Source organism: Maylandia zebra, linkage group LG3, assembly GCF_041146795.1.
Source record: "Maylandia zebra isolate NMK-2024a linkage group LG3, Mzebra_GT3a, whole genome shotgun sequence".
Classification (NCBI taxonomy): Eukaryota; Metazoa; Chordata; class Actinopteri; order Cichliformes; family Cichlidae; genus Maylandia; species Maylandia zebra.
Window position 1 is genome coordinate 1,934,189 of NC_135169.1, and position 13,755 is coordinate 1,947,943.

The following is a 13,755-nucleotide window of genomic DNA, read 5'->3' on the forward strand; positions in this document are numbered from 1 at the left end:
AAATTCAAATAAAACATGCACACAAAGTAAATGCACCAACATACCGTGTGCGCCTTTCTACTGAACATTAATGAGCAATTGTAGTCCATATCTTCAATATTTCCACCTTTTACACAAGCCAGCATTCTCTTTCTGGCTCGAGCCTTCAGTCTCTGGTGACATGTGCGCTTAATTGAGCATCACCCCAAAGCATGCGCACCACAAAGCGTCACACTCAGGCCCACCAGTAGGTGGCGACAACACAACATGAATCCAGATTAAACACCAAATTTTGAACATTGCAATCACATAATAATTACATTTCAATGCGACAGCTACAAACAGTTTGGTGTGAAAAATGAAGAAATGGTCTCAGAACAAGTAGTTTGAGCCCTGATTTCTGATTCAAACTAATTTAACTGTTTTCAGTGGTACATGTGGAGGTTTATCACAGGAGGAGACACACCGACACATATTTCCTTTCAATTTGGTTTTCTACTTGTTTTCTATCTTTTTAGTTAATTAACTGATTTTAATTCTCAGATTTTGCCACCTAATTCATTATTTCCAAAGATATGCACGTGGCACAGTAACAGTATCTTTAGCAGTAGCTTGGGACCTGACGGTAAATGTTTACTTTGTCTCTCTGAGATTTACTGATAGAAAACTTTGCAGAGAGAACAACACAGTATGAATAGTCTTCTCACAGGTACTGATAAAGAAACAAATATAGAGTTTCTCTTAATTTTGCTTCAGTTTGTTTTCTTTAATCTTGAGCTTCACATGTTAAGTTTACAGATGGTGAGCTTAAGTTGCCAGAATGTTCCTACAAAAATACAGGCTAAGTGTGTACCCGTGTTAGTGAAACTAATAAACAGTCATGAGTCTCTGCTTCTCACCTTCCGGTGTTACACTCTCAAGACTCCGGGCGGAACACATAGGTAAATGCAATTCCGCTTGCTACATCCCTTTTCTTTTACAAAGACAATGAACTATTCATAAGTTGAGAACTCAGTTTGCAACTGGAACAAAACTTAGACATGACATTTCTTTGTTGGACACCATTTTCTTCAAAAATGAAAATTCTGTCTTCCACTTACTTTTTTTTAGTGTTACTTTTAGTCATTTTTTCCATTTTGTTTCTCTTTTCCTTATTTTTTTTCTTTCCTTCCAAACAAGTAAACAGATCACAAAGCCATAACTCAAAATATTATCGCAGATGTTTTGCTCTGTTCTCTAACCAGTAAACAAATCACAACATATAACTCACACACTGCATACATAGTCCTTCAGATATCCAGGTTGTTGTACTACCCGTCCTGACCTGGTAGTGCTGTTTTGTGTGTTGTCTTTGCTCTGTGTCGGCACAGTAATGTTCTGTCCCTCAGGCTGGAGATGTGCTGACATGTCTTTTTTGACCTCCACAGCTCGCCTCAGATGGCGACGATTTCTTCTGAGGACTCTGCCGTTGTCCAACTCCACATCATAGGATCTGTTTCCCAGAGTGTTACACACTCTAGCTTTGGTCCATAAGTTGTGTGGTTCAAAAGGTTGGACTCGCACCAAGTCTCCTGGGTTTAATGTGTCCATGTCCTTCGCTGTCTTGTTGTAGTACTTTGTTTGTCTCTTTCTGTTTTTCATCAGTGCTAACTTGTTGTCAGTCACTTTGGGTTGCAACAATCTGTCTCCTATTGGGAGGAGTGTCCTCGTCCTCCTGCTTAACAGTCTCTGTGCAGGGCTGGTAGTTAAACCTTGTGTTGGGGTGTTTCTGTGGTCCAATAAGGCCAAATATGGATTTAGTGTCTCTTTCTGTTGTTTTACATCCACAGACCGACATATGTCACGTGAAGCGATGTACTTTTTGTTGTGGTCGTTCATACCGTGCCAGTAGACACAGTCTCTAGCTCTCCTGAGGCACCCTTCTGTGCTGATGTGTGTTGAGTGAATTCGCTGTGTTATATCTGCCTGCAGTGCTTCTGGAATCACCACTCTCTCTCCCTTGAAGACCAATCCATGCTGTGTGCTCAGTTCATCCTGCAAAGATTGGAACTGGGTTATTTCAACAGGTACATCTTTCTTACAGGCCGGCCACCCCTTTTGTATTGTTTTTATCAGCGTTTGTAGTGTGTGGTCGGTTCTTGTCCCTGCCCGTATTCTGTCCATGCTTTCTGTTAAAACAGGTACATAGTCTACCATGTTGACACATTCTGTCTCCAGCTCCGTCTGGCTTTTGATGCTATCCTGCAGGTAGGCTCTACTCAGCGTATCAGCAAGTAGCATGTCGCGGCCTGGAACATATGTTATGGTTATATCATATTTTTGCAGCCTTAATAACATCCTTTGCAGTCTCTTAGGTGCATGTAACAGTGGCTTTTTAATAATGTTCTCGAGTGGCTTGTGGTCTGATTGCACTCTCACAAGACGACCATATGTATATTGGTGGAATTTCTCCATCCCAAACACAATAGCTAAACATTCCTTTTCAATTTGTGCATAACCTCTTTCAGTGAGCGTCAGTGCATGACTTGCAAATGCCACTGGTTTCCAATGTTGAGTCAGAGCTGCTCCCAGTTCTGTCTCGCTGGCATCACGCTGCAGCGTCAGCTCTTCTTCAGGGCTGTAATATTTCAAAACTGGGACTTGTGTTAGTTTTTCTTTCAGTCTTTTAAATGCATCTTCCTGCATGTCTGTCCACTCCCATAGGCTGTCTCTGTGCGTCAGTTGTCTGAGAGGCTCACAGTCGTCTGACAGATGCTTGTAAAACTTTGATAAATAGTTGACCATTCCAACTAGTCTCTGCACCCCTTTTATGTCAGTTGGTGCTGGCATCTCTGTGATGGCCCGTACCTTCTCTGGGTCAGCTCTCAGCCCTTCTGCTGTGAGTAGATGTCCGATGTATGGTACTTCCTGTCTTCTAAGCTTGAGTTTTTCCACATTTAATTTGATGTTTCTCTCTCTGCAGCGTTCCAGGAAAAGTCTCAGGTTTCTGTCATGATCCATTTCTGCCAACTCAGTCGTCTCTCCTTTTCCAGTGATCAGGATGTCATCAGCAATGATGTATGTGCCTGGCAGGTTCTCTAACGCTTGCATCAGTTTGCGCTGAAAGACCTCTGGCGCTGGGCTGATCCCCATCGGCATTCTCAGCCAACGAAAGCGACCAAATGGTGTTGCGAATGTCGTGAGATGGCTTGACTCTTCTGTAAGCTTCACATGCCAAAAGCCATGTTTCACATCACAAACTGTGAAAACTTTCGCTCTTGACACATCTGGCAAGATGTCATCTATTGTTGGTAACGGGAAGTGACTACGCTTCAAAGCTTTTTTGAGTGGTCTTGGGTCAATACATATCCTGGGTTTGCCATTTGGCTTCTGCACTGTCACCATCCCACTGATCCAATCAGTACTACAATCCACTGGTGCTATTATTTGTCTTTCTGTAAGGCTCATCAGTTCCTCTTTCAGTGGTTTCATCATCGACACTGGGACTGTGCGTTTTGGCAGTTTGACGGGCTGCACTGTTGTGTCGATTTCCAGCTCATATTCACCTTGCAAACATCCATCTCCTGTAAACACATCCTGAAACTCAGTCTTTATCTCTTCCAACAACCATGCGTTTTTCTCTGATGGAGCTGTTGTCACTGAGCTGTCCAAAGCACAGATGTTATCATATTTAACTTGTATTAAATGGCCTGTATTTATATAGCGCTTTACTAGTCCCTAAGGACCCCAAAGCGCTTTACATATCCAGTCATCCACCCATTCACACACACACACATTCACACACTGGTGATGGCAAGCTACATTGTAGCCACAGCCACCCTGGGGCGCACTGACAGAGGCGAGGCTGCCGGACACTGGCGCCACCGGGCCCTCTGACCACCACCAGTAGGCAACGGGTGAAGTGTCTTGCCCAAGGACACAACGACCGAGACTGTCCAAGCCAGGGCTCGAACCGGCAACCTTCCGATTACAAGGCGAACGCCCAACTCTTGAGCCACGATCGCCCCTATTGTATTAGCTTCATCGCTTCACTAGCTGTTCTCCCAAGTAGAGGTGGGGTGGCTGTAGCTCAGGTGGCAGAGCAGGTCAGCCACTAATCAGAAGGTCGGTGGTTCGATCCCAGGCTGCCTCCTGGCTGCATGCCAAATATCCTTGGGCAAGATACTAACCCCGTGTTTGCCTACTGGTGGTGGTCAGAGGGCCCGGTGGCGCCAGTGTCCGGCAGCCTCGCCTCTGTCAGTGCGCCCCAGGGCAGCTGTGGCTACAACGTAGCTTGCCATCGCCAGTGTGTGAATGTGTGTGTGAATGGGTGAATGACTGAATGTAGTGTGAAGCGCTTTGGGGTCCTTAGGGACTAGAAAAGCGCTATACAAATGCAGGCCATTTACCATTTTTTACCATTTACACTTTTTGTTTTTTCTTGGGTTTGTCAGCTTGACCTTACACTTTCCTAATGGACACAGCCTTGACTTATTGTACATCACAAGAACCTTGTCTGTGTGCTCCATTTTGATGTTCGGGTTCAACAAGTTGATGGGAATAACGTTGCAGGTTCCACTGCAGTCAACTTGAAACTTGACCAGGCTGTTGCCAATCATCATGCCTGCAAACAGCTGCTCTCGTTTTTTCATGTCTGATTCTCTGATGTGGTTCACTTCTACTGCAGTCTGTGTCATAGCTGTGACAGTCATTATGTCCTCACAGGAATCCGAGTCCTGCTCCGTCACTGTGTGGACCTTTTTTCCATTTTCACTCTGTCTGCTTTTACTCCTGCATGCTATAGCAAAATGATTTTCTTTGCCACATTTTTTGCATTTTTTTCCATATGCTGGGCATTTTGATTTGAGTCTTTCATGTGCTCTTCCACAAAATCTGCATGATATCTCTTTATCCAGTCTTTTTCTCTCTTTTTGTTTTACTGCATGCGGTTCCTCTACAGCCTGTCCCGCTATTGTTTTGTTGCATTCTCTTGAAATCTCCATTGCTCTACAAATATCTAGACATCTGTCTAATGTGAGGTTCTCTTCTCTGAGCAACCTTTCCCTCCAACTGGAGCTGTTCGTGTCACAGACAATCCTGTCTCTGATCAGTGAGTCTTTTAATTGTTCAAAGTTGCAGGTGCTCGCCGGCATTCTCAGGTCCGTAACATATTTATCAATATTTTCTCCTGGAGCCTGATTGCATGCAAAAAATCTGTATCTCTCGACAGTCTCATTAACTTTGGGATTACAGTGTTCATCGATTTTTCTCATCAGCTCACTTACTGTTACCCTTGCCTCAGCTCCGATCAGCGTTCCACAGAGCTCCCTGCCCCGTTCCCTGATCAGATAGTAAAACAGCTTCACTCTCGCCTTTTCCTCAGCATCCGGCAGAGCTAGTTCCGTGTAGAGGGTAAACTCTTTTTTCCATGTTTTCCACGCTTTAGACAGGTTCACTGAATCCATACTCCACTGTGCTGGTGGCTTCAATCCATCCATCGTAGACGCCGCTGCGCTCTTCTCGTCAGGGTCTCACCTGCTGTCCTGAGCCGTTAGCACCTCCGAGGCTAACTAGCCTAGCTGGACGCGTCGATACCGTCCGCTCAATCTGTTGTCTTCAAAGCGCGGTGTGGATCACTCTAGACCCCGCTGCCACCATGTTTCATCTTGTTCTCTCTATAAACTTCACAAGATGCTCGGTTGAACTTTCCCTCCTCCGAGGTAAACTTTTATTAAACTCTTAATAAACAGTCATGAGTCTCTGCTTCTCACCTTCCGGTGTTACACTCTCAATACTCCGGGCGGAACACACAGGTAAATGCAGTTCCCCTTGCTACAAACACAAGCTGTACCTGTCCTTCGTCTTTGTGGAGTTTCGTTGCAATCCAGTAGCGCTCGAAACGCTGTTTCCAGTCGGGCCATTCTGTCGGCTTATCGAAGGGGAAGCCCGTCGGGGGATTAAACTTAGCCATTCTGCTGTTTTCTCCCCTATGGCGTTATTCGGCGATGGTCCGGGCCACTTCTGACACCATGTAGAATGACCACTCGGTAGCTTTCTTGTAACGCTGCTTTATTGAACGTGTATCCAGCATGGGTTATAACAGCACAACAACGTGTGTGACAGCTAAGACATAGAACAGGATATAGACAGCCCCCTGCCACAGAGCAGGTCCTAGTGGCGTAAAGCCATAAAGCCCAGTACATGACATCTCCCCCCTTTTCATGTTATGTCCAATAACAAACCCCAAATAGAACAGCAATGACACAATGATAATAATAATAATAATAATAATAATGGATTGGATTTATATAGCGCTTTTCAAGGCACCCAAAGCGCTTTACAATACCACTATTCATTCACTCTCACATTCATACACTGGTGGAGGCAGCTACAGTTGTAGCCACAGCTGCCCTGGGGCAGACTGACAGAAGCGAGGCTGCCATATCGCGCCATCGGCCCCTCTGGCCAACACCAGTAGGCAAGTAGGGTAAAGTGTCTTGCCCAGGGACACAACGACCAGGACAGAGAGCCCAGGGATCGAACCGGCGACCTTTCGGTTACAGATGCGATTCCCAACCCCCTGAGCCACGGTCGCTCGCATGATAACATGTGACACTATGATAGCCTCAGGGCAGTTCTCTTAGGGTCGAGCACAAATGGCATACTGTCAGCCTGAAGGGCAGTGTCCACAAAACAGGAGCCATGAAACACGGCAAACCTTTAAGGTAATTAATTCAACCAGGTAACAGCAGTATTGGGTGCAGCTGAAAACATAAGTGCAAAACAGCAACAATACAACATTCCCACTCCCCAGTCCTTCCTTCTGTCCTATCACCCCAATGTCTATAGATCCAGCCTGCTGACTGGCTTGCGTACCCGGCCGCACCTCGTGCTTAGCAGAGTCGGTACGTCAGCGTGAGTGGGTGCGACTAGACTAGGGGCCAAATGTGGGGTCTCTGGAATGGACGCACCAGCGCACTGAGATGACGGCTCCTCAGCATCCACAGTGGGTGTTGGAAGGGGTTGTGGCGTAGCCCGTGGAGATGGTTCGAGGCGGAGATGGCGGCGGTTCCGTCGCAGCAATGCACCTTGGGGTGTGGCAACGAGATAGGACCTCGGAGTGACGCTCTCCTTGGAGATGATGGCCGGTGTTGCCCAAGCCTTCTCCTGGTCCAGCTTAGTTAGGACAGCATCCCCTGGATGAAGTGGAGGTAGGGGCTTAGCACCATGGCGGCGGTCGAAGTAGAATGCCTGCTCGGCCTTCTGACCAGCATCCCTTCGTTTAACTTCTCTTTTGTTTGGCCATTTAGGTAGAAGATTCTTCTCCAAGGTAGGCAGGGTTGTCCTGATCCTCCTCCCCATAAGAAGTTCCGCTGGGCTGAAGCCTGTAGTGGCACAGGGAGTAGACCTAAAGCACATTAGCGCTATCAGTGGGTCGTCGTGCTGGAGGATTTTCTTTGCAGTCTGTACTGCCCTCTCCGCGTGACCATTTCCCTGTGGGTGGTGGGGACTAGACGTTATGTGGGCGAAATCCATCTCTCTCGCGAAGGCCTGGAACTCAGAGCTGGAAAACTGAGGGCCATTGTCACTCACCACCACGTCAGGGATCCCAAACCTAGCAAAGGTCGACTTCAGTTTCTGAACAACTTGGCCGCTGGTCGTGGATGGTAGGTGAAGTATTTCCAGAAACGTGAGTAGTAGTCCGACACAACGAGATAATTATTCCGGTTGTGTTCACAGAGATCCAGGGCTATCCTTTGCCATGGACGATCTGGCAAAGGTGTGGAGATGAGCGGCTCCTTTGTCTGTGTTGGCCTCTGGGCCAGACATGTGTGGCACTGCAGCACTACATTCTTTAACTCAGTGGAGAGCCCCGGCCACCACACAGATGAATTAGCCCTATCCCTGCACTTGGTGAGGCCTTGGTGCCCTTCATGTAATTTGTGTAGAATGGCTGTTCTTTGTGACTTTGGAATGACGATTCTGCAGCCTCGTATAACCAGGCCGTCAGCCTCTGATAGCTCGTTTTTCACTTTCATGTACGCTTTAATGTGTTTCAGCGTGTTTCAGCCTCCGTGAGGCGTCTAGAGCAGTAGGCAACAGGTTTCCACTCTGCGCCATGAAGCTGAAGCAGCACAGCCCCAAGCCCGTAGCTACTAGCGTCGGCAGATACGGCTGTGAGTCTGTTGACATCATAGAAGGCGAGAACAGGTGCTGATGTAAGCGCTCTCTTTATGTTCTCGAAGGCTGCCTGCTGTGGGTGATCCCAGGTCCAACTGTTTTTGCTTTTAAGCAACTCGTACAGTGGCTGGCATATTGTGGCAAGAGCAGGAATATATCTGCCCAGGTAATTAACCATTCCTAGGATCCGTTTAAGCTCTTGCACATTTTCTGGTGACGGCAGCTGAAGAATGGCGCTCACTTTCTCAGGGTCTGGCCTGACCCAGAATGGTCGATCAGGTGCCCTAGGAAGCGAAGCTGGCTCTGTCTGAAGGAGCACTTCTCTCGGTTGAGCTTCAATCCTGCTAGCTCAATGCGCTGCAGCACCTTCTCAAGTCGAGTGTCATGTTGTTCCATGGTGGCCCATAGACCAGGATGTCATCCATAAAGACCTCCACACCTTCGAGCCCCTCTAAGGTCTCCAACATCTTTCGCTGAAAGATCTCTGGTGCACTCGTTATCCCAAAGGGCAGCCTCTTAAAGCAATACCTGCCAAATGGCGTGATGAATGTCGTTAGTTTGCAACTCTCGTGATGCAATGGGATCTGCCAAAATCCACTGGCTGCATCCAGCGAGGAGAAGACCGTTGCACCACTCAACCTGGACATCGTTTCCTCGGGGGTAGGCAAGATATAGTGCTCTCTTTTGACAGACTTATTCAGTTTTGTCAGATCAACGCAGATCCTGGCCTTTGCTGTGGTCTTCTTCAAGACAGGCACCATTGGGGCACACCATTCCGTAGGTTGGGTCACCCTCTCAATGACACCATGGTTCTCCATTCTTTTTAGTTCCTCCTTCACTGTCTGCAGCATGGGGAAAGGCACACGGCGTGCCGTATGCACCGCGTATGGCACAGCATCGTCCCTTAACTGAATTTTGACTGGCTCAGTTTTTAGTGTTCCGTGTTCACCGTAAAGTGGTTGGTTCCTGGTGGGTGTGATCGTTGCTTCATCAATTCTTCTCACCAGGTTCATCTGCACTGACAAGGAGCGGCTGAGAAGGTTGCTGACTCTGTGTCCACGAACCACATACACCTTGGACAGGTAGTCTTTGCCTTTATAACTTATTGTGGCTTTTAAGTAGCCGAGACATAACAGCTCTCCTCCGGGGCTATCTAGAGGGCGATCTGAAGGCTCTAGCGTTCTCTTATGAGCAAGAGTGTGCAACGTGTCCTCATTTATGATAGTGACATCTGCTCCTGTGTCAATCTTAAATTCTATTGGAGCAGAGTCTAACAGTAACTGCACAGTCCATGCTTCACTATTTCTGTTTGCATTACACACTGAGCCTAGAAAATATGAGGCCTGCTCTCTTTTCTCTGTCTCTGTAACCTCATTCACTGATCTGGTGTTACGACACACCCTGGCCCAGTGTCCAATTTTTTGGCATCCATGGCAAACAGATTTTGCTGACGGGGACCTTTCATCCCTGGCATGCTGTATCTTCCCACATTTACTGCATTTTCTGTAACGCCCCGCCCATTTTGTTTTCGCGGGTAGCCTACCTTGCTGTTGTTGTGATTTCCAGTCCATGCTTTTCCGTTTATAACCGTACCTCCTGTACTGAGCCTCCCGCATCTCCCTGCAAGCTGACCTGCGCTGCGACCTCCTCTGACTGTCTGACGATCTGGTTCATTTGTGCCAATGTGAGGTCCTTCATCAGCTGTAGCCTGCGGGAGAGGTCCTTGTCTCGTATCCCGACCACAATACGATCGCGGATATTTTCCTCTTTACATGCACCAAACTCACAGTGCTCTGAGAGGTCATACAGGGCTCGGATAAAACTCTCCGCCGTTTCGCCTGGCCGCTGGACTCGCTGGTGAAAACATGCTCTTTCATGTATAGTGTTCCGCTGCGGGGAAAAATACTCGTCGAACTTCCTCATTACGACGGCGAAGTTGTCACGACTTTCATCGGCGGCGAAGGTGAGTGACTTGTAAATGTTCTCTGCTTCATTTCCCATCGCGTAGATTAGGCAGCTCAGCTGTACCTGTCCTTCGTCTTTGTGGAGTTTCGTTGCGATCCAGTAGCGTTCGAAACGCTGTTTCCAGTCGGGCCATTCTGTCGGCTTATCGAAGGGGAAGCCCGTCGGGGGATTAAACTTAGCCATTCTGCTGTTTTCTCCCCTATGGCGTTATTCGGCGATGGTCCGGGCCACTTCTGACACCATGTAGAATGACCACTCGGTAGCTTTCTTGTAACGCTGCTTTATTGAACGTGTATCCAGCATGGGTTATAACAGCACAACAACGTGTGTGACAGCTAAGACATAGAACAGGATATAGACAGCCCCCTGCCGCAGAGCAGGTCCTAGTGGCGTAAAGCCGTAAAGCCCAGTACATGACAATGGTGACGTTTAAAGTGGTTATACAAATTCGTAAAGTTAGCTTGCGGTGCTGCTACTATGGCAAAACACAGCTTGCAAATGATATCTTTTTGACTCTCATCTTCTTTGAAACCACAAACCTTCCACATGGAGAAACGAGAACCTTTCCTTGGAATTAATGTTACAGTGGGGTTGTCATTCTCACCACCATCAGAGCTTTTCCTCTGCACTCATTGTGGTTTCTCCCCTCCGGCAGTTTCTCTCACGTGCTCCTCGTTGTTTTTTCCCCTTCCAGCTGGCTTCTGTATCACGTGGTATAAGGCTCCGCCCTTGTCATTTGTTGAGCGTGAAGAGTGAGCGCTTGTTTTCATGCAGATTATGTCCCGGAGCAAAACACGGTACAATCGTCATCTTTTTTTTTTCTTTTCTTACATCGTTGTCATTTGGAAATGAGATTGCACATAAGTATGAATTGAGATCGTGATTTTTCTAGCATTTAATTGTGCAGCCCTAAATGATGCCATCGGACAGATATGACAGATATGACATAGGCCACAGACCTTCAAAATAAAACAGGAAACATGAGACACAGACATGACAATACAAACTTGATAACATAAGACACTCAGCATGAAACACAAAGGGTGAGGAAACTTAAATACAGGGGAAGAAAATAAAAGAGAAATCTAAAGAACAAATGAACTTCGCTGACCTAAAGAACTTAAACAAACTCAAAACACTGGTTCAAAAGACACAGGAACGTGACAAATGCATAAATAACTGAGCTGCTGAAGCAGGTATATAGTGCTGAATTAACTCAAAACGATTCAGATCAGCCTTGACCGTCTTAGCAATCTTCTTTAGATGCTTGTCCAATTTAAGACGTAAATCAAAAATTATTCCTAAAAACTTCTCATCTTACTAAGTGAGTTGAACAAGATGATAAAATCAGAAATACAGGCATAAAATACCATCTGGTATTCATTGCATTACATATGTGTGTATATGTGTTAGTAGGATTAAAACATTCTGTGCTTATGTATGTCATTTTAATTACTGTCGCCTTTTTCTGAAACAAATCTGTTTACTACACCTTCTTGTTTCAGAAACACCTAAAGAGGAAAGTCTCTATTGTAGTCAGGCACAGCTAAATTCTGCTTGTGAGTTAACCTAGCAAACCACACTGTGTGTTGTTAACACCTTAAACATGTACCTCCTCATGCCAATTCCTCTATGATTTTTGACACCCGTATATGGAGGACAACAAGAGCCACGCACATCAAAATAAAGAATTCTGTGCTTAAATAATGAATTGTAGAATAAATTCTCCATTTGTAAAATAATTCCACATTAACATAGTGAGTTTCGAAATGTTTTTTAAAGTCCTCATTACCATCCTAGGGGAGCTAGGATGGTAATGAGGTGCTTGAAATGTTGTAGGTAGCTGAGTTTATACTGCTACCATTGAGACTGATCGGGACTCCGTCTTTGTGGATCTATGGAAGTCCATATATACAGGGTGTAGCATCCCCTGGGTAAAAGCGGCGATATGCAGGGGGGTCAGTGATGTTTCCTTTCAAGTTCTTGTAGGCAACTGATGAATTTCTTTTTGTAGTTGCTTCTGGGGTTTCACCTTGAAGCTTCATAGGTATTGTTGTCACTGAGGAGTTTAGTCATGTTTATTTGCTCTGCTACTTTTTGTCAGGGATAAAGTACAAATATATACTTTTTGTGTCCCAGCTGAGTAACAGGAGGAGAAGAGTCTGGTGGTGCAGCAGAGGAACAATTTCAGCCATTTGGACTCAGCTCAGCCACTACAGAGGAAACAATGACTTCAACACAAAAGGTGAGAAAAACATCACAGTTACACTGTTATTGAAACTGTGTGTACAGCTGGTTGGTTTTTAAAAACCTGTTAACAGCAGCTTTATCTTTTCCATCCTGGGCTCCTCCATATATACAGAATCTACATTCACAACCAAAAACCACAGAAGTTGCAAAAAAATACGAAGATCATATTTTCTCTACATACATTGAAACAACAAAATCATCAGTTGAACTCAAAGTTTTTTTCTGAAGTAAGAGTTTCTTTGATGATCAATATTTCTTCAATAATGTCATTTTCATTACAACTCTCATTGTAGCACGTCATTGTAATGTGATAGTATTACCAGAAGGTGGTGGTAACACACCAACAATGTGTTTTTTTGACATGTTTGATTCCACCAATGGAGGGAGTTTCAGTTTGTTCCACGACTGCATTTCACTCACTGCCTCTGTTTGTATCTCTGTCACTGCAGGACCAACATGGAGCAAGAAGTCAGCGCTCTCAGGAGGCTGACAAATCTCACAGAAGAAAAGGAGAGAAAACCTACAGCTGTGATGAGTGTGGGAAGGATTTTACCCGGGCTGAACACTTAAAACGACACCAAATCATCCACAGTGGAGTTAAACCTTACAGCTGTGAGTTGTGTGGAAAGTGTTTTACCCAGGCTGGGGGCTTAAAACGACACCAAATCATCCACAGTGGAGTTAAACCTTACAGCTGTGAGTTTTGTGGAAAGTCTTTTACCCAGGCTGGGGGCTTAAAACGACACCAAATCATCCACAGTGGAGTTAAAGCTTACAGCTGTGAGTTGTGTGGGAAGGATTTTACCTGGGCTCTAAGCCTGAAAACACACCAAGTCATCCACAGTGGAGTTAAAGCGTACCTCTGTGAGTTGTGTGGAAAGTCTTTTACCCAGGCTGGAACCTTAAAAACACACCAACTCATCCACAGTGGATTTAAACCTTACAGCTGTGAGTTGTGTGGGAAGGATTTTACCTGGGCTCTAAGCCTGAAAAAACACCAAGTCATCCACAGTGGATTTAAATAGGGCTGGGTATCGTCACTGATTTCTAGAATCGATTCAATTCCGATTCACAAGGTCCCAAATCGATTCGATCCACGATTCGATTTAATTTGATTCGATTCGATTTAAATCTGGGAAATCTTCACAGTCAGAAGTATAATTCAGATCAGAACATTTACATATTTTTGTATTAGGGCTGGGTATCGTCACTGATTTCTAGAATCGATTCAATTCCGATTCACAAGGTCCCAAATCGATTCGATCCACGATTCGATTTAATTCGATTCGATTCGATTTAAATCTGGGAAATTTTGACAGTCAGAAGTATGATTCAGATCAGAACATTTACATATTTTTGTATCTATAAAAAGGAAGCTGACACTCGCAAGACTTTATCCAA